We start from the raw sequence: 15,761 nt of genomic DNA on the forward strand, positions 1-15,761 counted from the left end.
GGTTCGGCGGTATTATTGGACGAGACGACCCGGACCAACATTACGCGTACGCTTACGCGAGACCGGTTCCCCCGACGTGCTTTGCACATAGGTGGCTTGCGGGCGACTGTCTCTCCAACTTTAGTTGAACCAAGTGTGGCTACGCCCGGTCCTTGCGAAGGTTAAAACATAGTCTATTTGACAAACTATCGTTGTGGTTTTGATGCGTAGGTGAGATTGGTTCTTGCTTAAGCCCGTAGCAGCCACGTAAAACATGCAACAACAAAGTAGAGGACGTCTAACTTGTTTTTGCAGGGCATGTTGTGATGTGATATGGTCAAGACATGATGCTGAATTTTATTGTATGAGATGATCATGTTTTATAACCGAGTTATCGGCAACTGGCAGGAGCCATATGGTTGTCGCTTTATTGTATGCAATGCAATCACGCTGTAATGCTTTACTTTATCACTAAGCGGTAGCGATAGTTGTGGAAGCATAAGATTGGCGAGACGACAACGATGCTACGATGGAGATCAAGGTGTCGCGCCGGTGATGATGGTGATCACGACGGTGCTTCGAAGATGGAGATCACAAGCACAAGATGATGATGGCCATATCATATCACTTATATTGATTGCATGTGATGTTTATCTTTTATGCATCTTATCTTGCTTTGATTGATGGTAGCATTATAAGATGATCTCTCACTAATTATCAAGAAGTGTTCTCCCTGAGTATGCACCGTTGCGAAAGTTCTTCGTGCTGAGACACCACGTGATGATCGGGTGTGATAGGCTCTACGTTCAAATACAATGGGTGCAAAACAGTTGCACACGCGGAATACTCAGGTTATACTTGACGAGCCAAGCATATACAGATATGGCCTCGGAACACGGAGACCGAAAGGTCGAGCGTGAATCATATAGTAGATATGATCAACATAGTGATGTTCACCAATGAAACTACTCCATCTCACGTGATGATCGGACATGGTTTAGTTGATTTGGATCACGCAATCACTTAGAGGATTAGAGGGATGTCTATCTAAGTGGGAGTTCTTTTAGTAATATGATTAATTGAACTTCAATTTATCATGAACTTAGTTCTGGTAGTATTTTGCAAATCATGTTGTAGATCAATAGCTCGCGTTGTTGCTTTCATATGTTTATTTTGATATGTTCCTAGAGAAAATTGTGTTGAAAGATGTTAGTAGCAATGATGCGGATTGGATCCGTGATCTGAGGTTTATCCTCATTGTTGCATAGAAGAATTATGTCCTTGATGCACCGCTAGGTGACGGACCTATTGCAGGAGCAGATGCAGACGTTATGAACGTTTGGCTAGCTCAATATGATGACTACTTGATAGTTTAGTGCACCATGCTTAATGGCGTAGAATCGGGACTTCAAAGACGTTTTGAACGACATGGAGCATATGAGATGTTCTAGGAGTTGAAGTTAATATTTCAAGCAAATACCCGAGTTGAGAGATATGAAGTCTCTAACAAGTTCTATAGCTAAAAGATGGAGGAGAATCGCTCAACTAGTGAGCATGTGCCCAGATTGTCTGGGTACTACAATCGCTTGAATCAAGTGGGAGTTAATCTTCCAGATAAGATAGTGATTGACAGAATTCTCTAGTCACCATCACCAAGTTAGTAGAACTTCGTGATGAACTATAATATGCAAGGGATAACGGAAACAACTCCCAAGCTCTTCGTGATGCTGAAATCAACGAAGGTAGAAATCAAGGAAAACATCAAGTGTTGATGGTTGACAAGATCACTAGTTTCAAGAAAAGGGCATAGGGAAGAAGGGGAACTTCAAGAAGAACGGCAAGCAAGTTGCTGCTCAAGTGAAGAAGCCCAAGTCTGGTCCTAAGCCTGAGACTAAGTGCTTCTACTGCAAAGGGACTGGTCACTGGAAGCGGAACTACCCCAAGTGATTGGCGGATAAGAAGGATGGCAAAGTGAACATAAGTATATTTGATATATATGTTATTGATGTGTACTTTACTAGTGTTTATAGCAAACCCTCAGTATTTGATACTAGTTCAGTTGCTAAGATTAGTAACTCGAAACGGGAGTTGCAGAATAAACAGAGACTAGTTAAGGGTGAAGTGACGATGTGTGTTGGAAGTGGTTCCAAGATTGATATGATCATCATCGCACACTCCCTATAATTTCGAGATTAGTGTTGAACCTAAATAAGTGTTATTTGGTGTTTGCGTTGAGCATGAATATGATTTGATCATGTTTATTGTAGTACGGTTATTCATTTAAAGAGAATAAATTGTTGTTCTGTTTATATGAATAAAACCTTATATGGTTACACACCCAATGAAAATAGTTCGTTGGATCTCGATCGTAGTGATACACATAATCATAATATTGAAACCAAAAGATGCAAAGTTAATAATGATAGTGCAACTTATTTGTAGCACTGCCGTTTAGGTCATATTGGTGTAAAGCGCATGAAGAAACTCCATGCTGATGGGCTTTTCGAATCACTTGATTATGAATCAGTTGATGCTTGCGAACCATGCCTCATGGGCAAGATGACTAAGACTCTGTTCTTCGGAACAATGGAGCGAGCAACAAGATTTGTTGGATATCATACATGCTGATGTATGTGGTCCGATGAATATTGAGGCTCGCGACAAGTATCATTATTTTCTGATCTTCACAGATGATTTGAGCAGATATGAGTATATCTACTTGATGAAACATAAGTCTGAAACATTTGAAAAGTTCAAAGAATTTCAAAGTGAAGTGAAAAATCATCGTAACAAGAAAATAAAGTTTCTACGATCTGATCGTAGAGAAGAGTATTTGAGTTACGAGTTTGGCCTTCAGTTAAAAACAATGTGAAATAGTTTCACTACTCATGCCACCTGGAACACCACAATGTAATGGTGTGTCCGAACGTCATAACCGTACTTTATTGGATATAGTGCAATCTATGATGTATCTTACCGATCTACCACTATTGTTTTGGGGTTATGCATTAGAGACAGCTGCATTCACGTTAAATAGGGCACCATCAAAATCCGTTGAGACGACGCCTTATGAACTGTGGTTTGGCAAGAAACCAAAGTTGTCGTTTCTGAAAGTTTGGGGCTGCGATGCTTATGTGAAAAAGCTTCAACCTGATAAGCTCGAACCCAAATCGGAGAAATGTGTCTTCATAGGATACCCAAAAGTTACTGTTGGGTACACCTTCTATCACAGATCTGAAGGCAAGATTTTTTTGCTAAATTTGGAAACTTTCTGGAGAAGGAGTTTCTCTTGAAAGAAGTGAGTGGGAGGAAAGTAGAAAACTTGATAAGGTAATTGTACCTTCTCCTTTATTGGAAAGTAGTTCATCACAGAAATTTATTCCTGTGACTCCTACACCAATTAGTGAGGAAGCTAATGATGATGATCATGAAACTTCAGATCAAGTTACTACCGAATCTCGTAGGTAAACCAGAGTGAGATCCGCACCAGAGTGGTACGGTAATCCTGTTCTGGAAGTCATGTTACTAGACCATGACGAACTTGCGAACTATGAGGAAGCGATGATGAGCCCAGATTCCGCAAAATGGTTTGAGGCCATGAAATCTGAGATATGATCCATGTATGAGAACAAAGTATGGACTTTGATGGATTTGCCCGATGATCGGCAAGCCATAGAAAATAAATGGATCTTCAAGAGGAAGACAGACGCTGATAGTAGTGTTACTATCTACAAAGCTAGAATTGTCGCAAAAAGGTTTTCGACAAGTTCAAGGTGTTGACTACGATGAGAGATTCTCACTCGTATCTATGCTTAAAGTCTGTCCGAATCATGTTAGCAATTGCCGCATTTTATGAAATCTGGCAAATGGATAAACAAAACTGAATTCCTTAATGGATTTAATAAAGAAGAGTTGTATACGATGCAACTAGAAGGTTTTGTCAAATCTGAAAGGTGCTAACAAAATGTGCAAGCTCCAGCGATCCATCTATGGACTGGTGCAAGCATCTCGGAGTTGGAATATACGCTTTGATGAGTTGATCAAAGCATATAGTTTTATACAGACTTGTGGTGAAGCCTGTATTTACAAGAAAAGTGAGTGGGAGCACTACAACATTTCTGATAAGTATATGTGATTGACATATTGTTGATCGGAAATAATATAGAATTATTCTGTAAAGCATAAAGGAGTGTTTGAAAGGAATTTTTCAAAGAAAGACTTCGGTGAAGCTGCTTACATATTGAGCTTCAAGATCAATAGAGATACATCAAGACGTTTGATAAGTTTTTTCAATGAGTACATACCTTGACAAGATTTTGAAGTAGTTCAAAATGGAGCGGTCAAAGAAAGAGTTCTTGCCTGTATTACAAGGTGTGAAGTTGAGTAAGACTCAAAGCCCGACCATGGCAGAAGATAGAAAGAGAATGAAAGTCATTCCCTATGCCTGGGCCATAGGTTCTATAAAGTATGTCATGCTGTATACCAGATCTATTGTATACCCTGCACTGATTTGGCAAGGGAGTACAATAGTGATCTAGGAGTAGATCATTGGACAGTGGTCAGAATTATCCTTAGTAAAATAAGGATATGTTTCTCGATTATGGACGTGACAAAAGGGTTCGTCGTAAACGGTTACGTCGATGCAAGTTTTTGACACTGATCCAGATGATTCTAAGTCTCAATCTGGATACATATTGAAAGTGGGAGCAATTAGCTAGAGTAGCTCCGTGCAGAGCATTGTAGACATAGAATTTTGCAAAATACATACGGATCTGAATTTGGCAGGCCCGTTGACTAAGATTCTCTCACAAGCAAAACATGATCACACCTTAGTACTCTTTGGGTGTTAATCACATAGCAATGTGAACTAGATTACCGAATCTAGTAAACCCTTTGGGTGTTGGTCACATGACGATGTGAACTATGGGTGTTAATCACATGATGATGTGAACTATCGATGTTAATCACATGGTGATGTGATCTAGATTATTGACTCTAGTGCAAGTGGGAGACTGAAGGAAATATGCCCTAGAGGAAATAATAAAGTTATTATTTATTTCCTTATTTCATGATGAATGTTTATTATTCATGCTAGAATTGTATTAACCGGAAACATAATACATGTGTGAATACATAGACAACCAGAGTGTCACTAGTATGCCTCTACTTGACTAGCTCGTTAATCAAAGATGGTTATGTTTCCTAACCATGAACAAAGTGTTGTTATTTGATTAACGAGGTCACATCATTAGTTGAATGATCTGATTGACATGGCCCATTCCATTAGCTTAGCACGCGATCGTTTAGTATGTTGCTATTGCTTTCTTCATGACTTATACATGTTCCTATCACTATGAGATTATGCAACTCCCGTTTGCCGGAGGAACACTTTGGGTGCTACCAAACGTCACAACGTAACTGGGTGATTATAAAGGAGCATTACAGGTGTCTCCAAAGGGAGATGTTGGGTTGGCGTATTTCGAGATTAGGATTTGTCACTCCGATTGTCGGAGAGGTATCTCTGGGCCCTCTCGGTAATGCACATCACATAAGCCTTGCAAGCATTACAACTAATATGTTAGTTGTGAGATGATGTATTACGGAACGAGTAAAGAGACTTGCCGGTAACGAGATTGAACTAGGTATTGGATACCGACGATCGAATCTCGGGCAAGTAACATACCGATGACAAAGGGAACAACGTATGTTGTTATGCGGTCTGACCGATAAAGATCTTCATAGAATATGTAGGAGCCAATATGGGCATCCAGGTCCCGCTATTGGTTATTGACCGGAGACGTGTCTCGGTCAAGTCTACATTGTTCTCGAACCGTAGGGTCCGCACGCTTAAAGTTACGATGACAGTTGTTATGAGTTTTATGCATTTTGATGTACCGAATGTTGTTCGGAGTCCGAGATGAGATCACGGACATGACGAGGAACTCCGGAATGGTCCGGAGATAAAGTTTGATATATATGATAATAGTGTTTGGTCACCGGAAGGGTTCCAGAAATCACCGGAAGGGGTTCTGGATGTTTCCCGAAATGTTTGGGTACGAGAACACTTTATTTGGGCCAAAGGGGAAAGCCCACAAGGTTTTTGGAAAGCGCAAAAGGAAGTTTTGCGGAGTCCAGGGGCCAGACGCCAGGGTCCCTGGCGTCTGGGTCCAGACGCCGGGATCCCTGGCGTCTGGCCCTGGAGTCCGAGAAGGACTCTTGCCTATCGGGTGAAACCGACTTTGTGAAGGCTTTAACTCCAAGTTTCGACCCCAGGGCTCAAGATATAAATAGAGGGGCAGGGCTAGCACCAAAGACAGATCAAGAAACACAAGTTGATCCACGTGATCTATTCCTTAGCCGTGTGCGGTGCCCCCAGCCACCATAGTCCTCGATAATACTGTAGCGGAGTTTAGGCGAAGCCCTGCTGCTGTAGTACATCAAGATCGTCACCACGCCGTCGTGCTGATGGAACTCTTCCCCGACACTTTGCTGGATCGGAGTCCGGGGATCGTCATCGAGCTATACGTGTGCTAAGAACTCGGAGGTGCCGGAGTAACGGTGCTTGGATCGGTCGGATCGTGAAGACGTACGACTACTTCCTCTACGTTGTGTCAACGCTTCCGCAGTCGGTCTGCGTGGGTACGTAGATCATACTCTCCCCTCTCGTTGCTATGCATCACCATGATCTTGCGTGTGCGTAGGAATTTTTTTGAAATTACTACGAAACCCAACACGGGGCTCCTTGATCATCATCGTCACCGGCATGACACCATGATCTCCATCATCGTGTCTTCATGAAGTTGTCTCGCCAACTATTACTTCTACTACTATAGCTAACGGTTAGCAATAAAGTAAAGTAATTACATGACGTTTATTTTTGTAGGATCGAAAGTATGTCTAGAGGGGGGTGATTAGACTACTTGACCAAATAAAAACTTAACCTTTTCCCAATTTTAGTTCTTGGCAGATTTTAGCTATTTTAAGATAAGTCAAGCAATCATCACATAATTCAAGCAAGCATGCAAAGAGTATATTGGCAGCGGAAAGTAAAGCATGCAACTTGCAAGAATGTAAAGGGAAGGGTTTGGAGAATTCAAACGCAATTGGAGACACGGATGTTTTTCCCGTGGTTCGAATAGGTGGTGCTATCCTACATCCACATTGATGGAGACTTCAACCCACAAAGGGTAACGGTTGCGCGAGTCCACACAGGGCTCCACCCAAGGGTAACGGTTGCGCGAGTCCACACAGGGCTCCACCCACGAAGGGTCCACGAAGAAGCAACCACCCACAAAGGGTCCACGAAGAAGCAACCTTGTCTATCCCACCATGGCCATCGCCCACACAGGACTTGCCTCACTAGCGGTAGATCTTCACGAAGTAGGCGATCTCCTTGCCCTTACAAACTCCTTGGTTCAACTCCACAATCTTGTCGGAGGCTCCCAAGTGACACCTAGCCAATCTAGGAGACACCACTCTCCAAGAAGTAACAAATGGTGTGTAGGTAATGAACTCCTTGCTCTTGTGCTTCAAATGATAGTCTCCCCAACACTCAACTCTCTCTCATAGGATTTGGATTTGGTGGAAAGAAGATTTGAGTGGAAAGCAACTTGGGAAGGCTAGAGATCAAGATTCATATGGTAGGAATGGAATATCTTGGTCTCAACACATGAGTAGGTGGTTCTCTCTCTCAGAACATATGAGTTGGAATGGTGTATGTGTTCTGATGGCTCTCTCCACGAATGAAGAGGAGGTGGAGGGGTATATATAGCCTCCACACAAAATCCAACCGTTACACACAGTTTTCCAATCTCGGTGGGACCGAATCAACAAACTCGGTCAGACCGAAAATGTAAACCTAGTGACCGTTAGAGATTTTCGGTGGGACTGACATGCAACTCGGTAGGACCGATATGGTTAGGGTTTAGACATAACGTAATCTCGGTGAGACCGATTACACAAACTCGGTGAGACCGAATTTGGTAATTAGCTAACCATAGAGTTGGTCAGGCAAACTCGGTGGGACCGATTTGCTCTTTCGGTGAGACCGAAAAGTTACAAAGGGGAAACACTGAATTTACATTGCAATCTCGGTGGGACCGATTCGCTCTTTCGGTGAGACCGAAAAGTTACGAAAGGGAAACAGAGAGTTTGCAATCCCATCTCGGTGAGACCGAGATCCCTATCGGTAGAACCGAATTGCTAGGGTTTGGCAGTGGCTAATGACAAGTGAAACTCGGTGGCGCCGGATAGGAAGAATCGGTAGGACCGAGTTTGGCTTAGGGTTTAGGTCAAATGTGGATATGGGAAAGTAGTTGAGGGTTTTTGGAGCATATCACTAAGCACATGAAGCAAGAGGCTCATTAAGCAACACCTCATCCCTCCTTAATAGTATTGGCTTTTCCTAAAGACTCAATGTGATCTTGGATCACTAAAATATAAAATGAAGAGTCCTGAGCTTTTGAGCTTGAGCCAATCCTTTTTCCTTAGCATTTTGAGGGTTCCACTTTCACATCCATGCCATGCCAATCATTGAGCTTTCCTGAAATAATCATGTTGGAATAGCATTAGCTCAATGAGCTATATGTTGTTATGAATTACCAAAACCACCTAGGGATAGTTGCACTTTCAATCTCCCCATTTTTGGTAATTGATGACAACATATAGATCAAAGCTTCGACAAATGATAATAAGCATGAAATATATCGTCGCTTTGAGAAGTATGTGATAAGTAAGAGCTCCCCCTAAATTTGTGCATATTTAAAATTTGCTTTGGACTGCAAATGCACAAGGAGTTAGAGTCATGGGTTACTCTTCCATGTCACATACATCTTGGTGGAGCGCTTAAAATGATAAGAATGAAATACATGCACTCATCACCAAGAATAGTGAAAGATCACATAAGATAGATAAGATAATAGCATTAAGCAAGCATTAAGTGTAGCTTATGATCAAACACATGATCATCAATGTCTCACAAATAATGACGTAGTATCTCAAACACTCAAAAGCAAACAAGTTCGAAAAACCACCAAATAAAGCAAGAGAGAAAAGCAACACTCTCTCTCTCGAAGCCTATGATCTATACATCTTCTCCCCCTTTGGCAACAAGTTACCAAAAAGTTCCTAGAGAATGCATAGTGCTAGATCGACGCTCAGGCTTGATCTTCTGGTGGTGGTGGAGTCCGGATCACTCCAAGGACGAAGGCTTCTGTAGACGCTGAAGTAGACGCTGGAGTTGGAGCTGAAGTAGGTGCTGGAGCTGGTGGAACTGAGGCTGTAGCTGGTGCTGAGGTGGTGGCTCTTGTGTCAACTGGCACGGCAGATGACCTCGGACCTCGTGGCACTCTGGCAAAGGCATGAGTGGTAGTCCTGCCTCTCCTCTCCTGCATATCATCTTGGAGCTGCTCCACTGCAGTCTGAATCTCCGTTACCTTGACATCCAAGTCATAGAGCTTTTGTTCCATGATTCTCTCTAGGCTTGCCTGGTTTTGAGTTAGGGTGGCTAGTCCTTGCTCAATCCGCAGGGTGGATGCAATCAGGTAACCAAGCTGCTCTTGTTTGGTCTTCAAGAAATACTCAGATGCCTCCTCTTGAGTTGGCATCTTGGCAGCTTTCTCCTTCCTTGCCTTCTCCTTCTTTGCGTATGCTTGGGCAGATGATGGCTCATTCTCAGTCATGACAACTTGATTGTCCTCAAAATCTGGACGGATGGGCAGGTGTTCCTTGTCCAATAAATATATGTCCGTGCCCATCTTGGAGTTAATGAGCTCCTAGATCTGAGGGGCATATCCGCAACTCCTCTTCTGATCTGCTGCAGTCCTTTTGATAGTTTCCACGATGAGGCTCATCACCTTGAACTTCTGAGGCACATCAAATACATGTAGCAAGTTGATAGCATGGCCTCTGATCATCTTGTGATCTCCAGACTTGGGCAATAAGGTGTGCCTCAAGATCCAATTGATAGTTGGCAGCCCTGACAGAAGGTAATGCACAAACCCAAATTTGAAGGTGTCAAGAGCTTCATTGGGAATTTCCTTGTACATATTGGACATAGAGTTATGGTCCATCTTCTTCTTGGCATATATGTCCAAGTCATCATCATGCTCCTCTGGGGCATTAATGATCTGTGCCCACTCAGCAACTGTGTATTGGTACCTTGTACCCTCAGACATCCATGTGATCCTCCCATCTGGATAAAAATGTGCTGTGGAGTAGAACTGCATTATAAGCTCCTCATTCCACTTTGTGAGCTTTTGCCCAACAAAGTCAGCTACTCCACAAGCTATGAAGCTGTCTTGCACTCCAGGATAGTGCTCTTCGTTTTCCTTGATATATTCCCAGTCGACCCATCTCATATCACATACAATGGGCTTCTTATCTAGCAGCACAGTCTCATAGAAATCTTGCTGCTCCTTGGTGTGAAATCTATAGTACACAGCAGTCCTTCTCCTTGAAGCATATGGGTCTGCTTCTCTCCACTTCCTCAGCCCTGAATCTCTCCTGAGCTTCATGTCCTCAGCCACTGGATGCGCATCGTTGTGGTCTGGGATCTTGGGCTTGAGCTTTCTCAGAACTTGCTCTTCATCCTCTTCTTCAGCAAGAGTCTCGGGCACTGGGGCCTTGTTCTTCTCAGTTGCAGGAATGCTCCTTGTATTCCTCTTTGGTTTTGGCTTGGAGGCAGCTTTGGGCTTAGATGCAGTAGCCCCTGACCTTATGGCATCACCCATCAGCTTGGGTGCCTTGGGTGCTGGTGCAGTTACCTCTTCTTCCTCTTCCTCTTCCATGATGGAAGCCTTTCCTAGCACTCTGGCTACGGTCTTCTTGACCCTTTCCTTCCTCTTCTTGCCTTCTGCAGCAACTGGCTCTTGGGGAGTAGGCTTCTCAGTTGAGGCTCTTGCCTTTGACATGGGCTGCCTGCCTGCTGGCCTTTTGATCTTTAGGCCTGGCTTTGTGCCTTGAGCTGGCTCAACTCTCTTGGAAGTGGCCTCTTCCTCTGCCACATAGTCTTCATCTTTGGAGTCTGAAGTTTTCTTCTTCCTCTGTCTCGTGGCAGCTTTTGGCAAGTTGCTAGGGGTGCTCCTGCTGCCCTCATCTGAAGAACTTGAGGGACTAGTGCCCTCACTCATGTGCACCTGCTGCTTTGACATGTTCTGGCTATCACTTTGATCAGACATGCTGCAAACTCTGACTGCTGACCCTGTGAATAGGTTATAGATGAGATAGAGTGGATGAGCATCACAAAATGCAGAGATTTTTTTTTGCAAAAGAATGATCCAAAAAACTTAGTTTTAGTTTCCCACTGAAATCATCTCGGATCTATCGATTTTTAAACTCGGTGATACCGAAGCAGTTTTGGCACCTGAACTGGTGAACTCGGTTGGACCGAGTCACAGTTCGGTGGCACCGAGACTGCTAGGGTTTCACAGAGTTCCAAAATCGGTCACACCGATAAGTAATTCTCGGTCAGACCGAGTCTCACTTGTGCAATGGCATAAGCCAAATCGGTGGGACCGAGTTTTTCAACTCGGTGGGTCCGAGATGGTTTCGGCGAAAACCTAAACCTAGAATTTTCGAATCAAGCCTAATCTATGAGTTCATTGACTGGATAGAAGTTTATCAAACGTGGCTAGAATCAATATGATCACAATGTGCTGGGAATCAGATTGGGGAATAGCACAAAGATCGAGTCCATACCCTAGTTCGGCGGAGACTCGCTACGGCGGCAACGGCGGGGCAGAATTCCCGTTGACGGCGACGGGGACCAGCGACTGGAGGCGGCTGGCGGCGAGAAGACGATCCGGAGACCATGAGGGCAGAGCAGGCTATCGCGCGGGCGAAGGGGTTCGGAGAAATTTCCAAAATTTTGCCCGTGAATATATATAGCCCGACCCTGTCGGTGTGACCGAGTGGAACAACTCGGTGGCACCGAGATTCATAACTGCAGGCAGTTACTGAAACTCGGTGTGACCGAAAGGTTCAAATCGGTTGCACCGAGATCGAAAACCTAGATCAACTTAATGATCTCGGTAGGACCGAAAGTGGGGTATCGGTCAGACCGAGAATCATAAAGAGGTTTTGGAAGTTTAAGTCTATGACGAATCGGGGACTCCGAGCGCTCCTCACACAGAGTGGTTCGAATCTGACTTGATCAAATTTTGTGATGCAGCATGAATAGAGTTTGAGACGAGAAAAGCATAGATAGCTAGAGGAGGTTCTTAGGCATTCTTGTCCATCCACTTGGCAGAAGAAGATAAAACCAAACAATCAAAACAACAAGTGGATGTCCTCGAATGAGTAAAAGATGCAACCAGCATGCTCACACAATAAGATGGCAAATGAAATATGTGACAAGGCATGCACAACCAATTCTAGCATCTATCAAGCAATTTGCGATGACTAGGTCATCTATATATGAGTATATTGACTTAGGAGTCAAGTGAGAACACTTGATCATAGGTCATACTCATCGTTTAAGCTCAAGTGGGGTTACCACTTTTACATAAATCATTGTTGTGTTCACATCTTTAGAGTTGCTTTAGCTCAAGTCTTAGAGTAAAGCTCCCCCTAGATGTGATATCCCCCCTAAGAGGGATGAACTAACCTTGGGTTTTGTCGATGATGACTTCATGTAGATGTTGAAGATGTGGATGCTCAATGTTGATGTAGATCACTTGGAGCTATCCATTTGAGTGAATTGCACTTTCAATACCTACATGGGTTAGTCCCACAAGGAACAAACAAGGATATCCATAGACATAGAGTGATGCACACACAAGATGATGTCCATGAAAAAAATTTAGGTTACCTTGTCCCTTGTCTTACCAACAAGAGGGTTTGTGACTCCTTGAACTAGTGCAAGATGTGGAAGTTGATTGCACTTGTTCTTGCCAAAATGATAAGAGTGAAGTATGTTGGCGGAGTCACCCTCAAGAACTCTCTAGTTCTTCTTCTTTTGGATCCACATCATCTTGATGGGAATACTTGGAGTTGTAGTCGTACTTGATGAAGTGGAACTTGAAGTAGTCTTGGGAATCCACTTGACTAAGGTCTTTGGAGCTTCTTCAAATGCGTCAATTTCCTCTTGAAGCTTGTCCTTGCCTTTTTGCTTGTAGTCTTGTGGTGGAAGATCATCTTGAGCTTGTGTCCCCTTGAAAGAAGTATCATACTTCTCTTGTTGAGGAATAAACTTTGTCTTGGGGTATTGATCTTCTTCCCACTCAACTCCATTGACATTGAACTTTCGTTCAAAACCAACACCTTGATTCTTCCGGTGCATTCCTTGCTTGCGCACAATTTCCTCGAATTGCTTACTCCCGGCAAGGCTTTTGTACACTCCTTTCTCTATAATTCCCTTCAATAAACTATTTTCTTGCTCAAGTGTAACTTGGCTAAGAGAATCATTAGTGGAATCAAGAGAACTACTAGAAGCAACATTATTGGATTTAGCATGATCATTGTTACTGCTAGAGGAAGAATCTTTCTTGTTCTTGTTACTAGACTTGACTTGAGGCATGTAAGTGGATAAGAGTAAACGCTTGGCAATGTAAGAAGAGCTTTTCTTGCGGAGATCATCATTGATTGCTTTTAAGAACTCATGTTCTTGCTCAAGATTGAGCTTTTCAAAGCGTAATTTCTCATGAGCTCTTAAAAGTTCTCGATGATATTCGAAGATAGTTTCATGAGCTAACTTAAGAGTGTTTAGTTCTTTAGTTGGAGCCTCAATCTTCTCCTTATCATTGTCATTCGTTTTATCTTGATTAGCATGTTTAATTGACGTTTCATCATAGTATTCATCACTAGAGTTGTCAACAAGCAAATCATCACCTAACAAGTCATCTTCATCACTATTGAAATCAACATACTCGGGGTGTGTTACCTTAGGACCTTTGGCCATGAAGCATCTTCCAATTCCTTCATTTGGCGAGTCAAATATGTCATAGGAGTTGGTTGACACAAGTGCTAGACCGGCAACACCTTCATCTTGAGTATCTTCGGAGTCGGAGTGATAACTTCTCTCGGAGTGGCTGTCGGAGTCGGAGCCGGATACCCATTCACCAACATGAGCTTGATGTCTTCGTCTTGTGTAGCTCCTTGATGATTTTTCCTTCCTTTCCGAATCCTTGCTTCTCCATGAGTATCTTCGTTCATAATGATCATCTCTACTCCTCCTCTCTCTTGGTGGTGATTCTTTGCTTCTTCTTTTTGGAGAATCTTCTCTTCTCTTGTAGGGAGCCGTACACTCATTGGAATAGTGTCCGGGTCTTCCACAACTGTAACAGTTTCGCTCCCGACTAGAAGATCTTTTGTCATTGTAGGACCTTGACTTGAAGCTTCTATCTTTGCTTCTACTCTTGTAGAACTTGTTGAAGTTCTTCACCATTAAGCTCAATTCTTCATTGAAGTCTTGTTTCTCACTTGATGATGTAGGGGCTTCACATGAGTCTTTATAGGCACCACTTGATTTGTTGTGAAGTTCCTCTTTATCCTTAAGTGACATCTCATGAGCAACAATTCTTCCAATCACCTCCGTTGGCTTGAGATCTTTGTAATTGGGCATCATTTGGATCAATGTGCACACGGTATCATATTTTCCATCCAAGGCTCTTAGAATCTTCTTGATGATGAATCTATCGGTCATCTCTTCACTTCCTAAGCCGGCAATCTCATTTGTGATGAGAGCAAGCCTAGAGTACATTTCAGCGACACCTTCACCATCCTTCATCTTGAACTTGTCAAGTTGGCTTTGAAGCACATCCAACTTGGATTCCTTGACGGAGTCGGTACCTTCATGCATATCAATCAAAGTGTCCCAAATTTCCTTCGCATTCTCAAGACGGCTGATTTTGTTGAATTCTTCGGGGCACAATCCGTTGAAGAGAATATCACAAGCTTGAGCATTGTATTGCAACATCTTCAACTCATCCGCGGTAGCTTCACGGTTTGGTTCTCTCCCATCAAAGAAGTCACCTTGCAAACCAACACACACAATAGCCCAAACGGCGGGGTTATTTCCAAGAATATGCATTTTCATTTTATGCTTCCAACTAGCAAAATTAGTACCATCAAAGTAGGGACCTCTACGGTGGTAATTTCCCTCACTAGACGCCATACTCTCCTAGGTTGTGAAACCAAGGCTATGACCACCAAAGCTATGGAGATCAAAGCAAATGGAGACCAAAGCTCTGATACCACTTGTAGGATCGAAAGTATGTCTAGAGGGGGGTGATTAGACTACTTGACCAAATAAAAACTTAACCTTTCCCCAATTTTAGTTCTTGGCAGATTTTAGCTATTTTAAGATAAGTCAAGCAATCATCACATAATTCAAGCAAGCATGCAAAGAGTATATTGGCAGCGGAAAGTAAAGCATGCAACTTGCAAGAATGTAAAGGGAAGGGTTTGGAGAATTCAAACACAATTGGAGACATGGATGTTTTTCCCGTGGTTCGGATAGGTGGTGCTATCCTACATCCACGTTGATGGAGACTTCAACCCACAAAGGGTAACGGTTGCGCGAGTCCACACAGGGCTCCACCCAAGGGTAACGGTTGCGCGAGTCCACACAGGGCTCCACCCACGAAGGGTCCACGAAGAAGCAACCACCCACAAAGGGTCCACGAAGAAGCAACCTTGTCTATCCCACCATGGCCATCGCCCACACAGGACTTGCCTCACTAGCGGTAGATCTTCACGAAGTAGGCGATCTCCTTGCCCTTACAAACTCCTTGGTTCAACTCCACAATCTTGTCGGAGGCTCCCAAGTGACACCTAGCCAATCT

This window comes from Triticum urartu, chromosome 3A, assembly GCF_056163025.1.
Source record: "Triticum urartu cultivar PI428250 chromosome 3A, HENAU_Tu73, whole genome shotgun sequence".
NCBI lineage: Eukaryota > Viridiplantae > Streptophyta > Magnoliopsida > Poales > Poaceae > Triticum > Triticum urartu.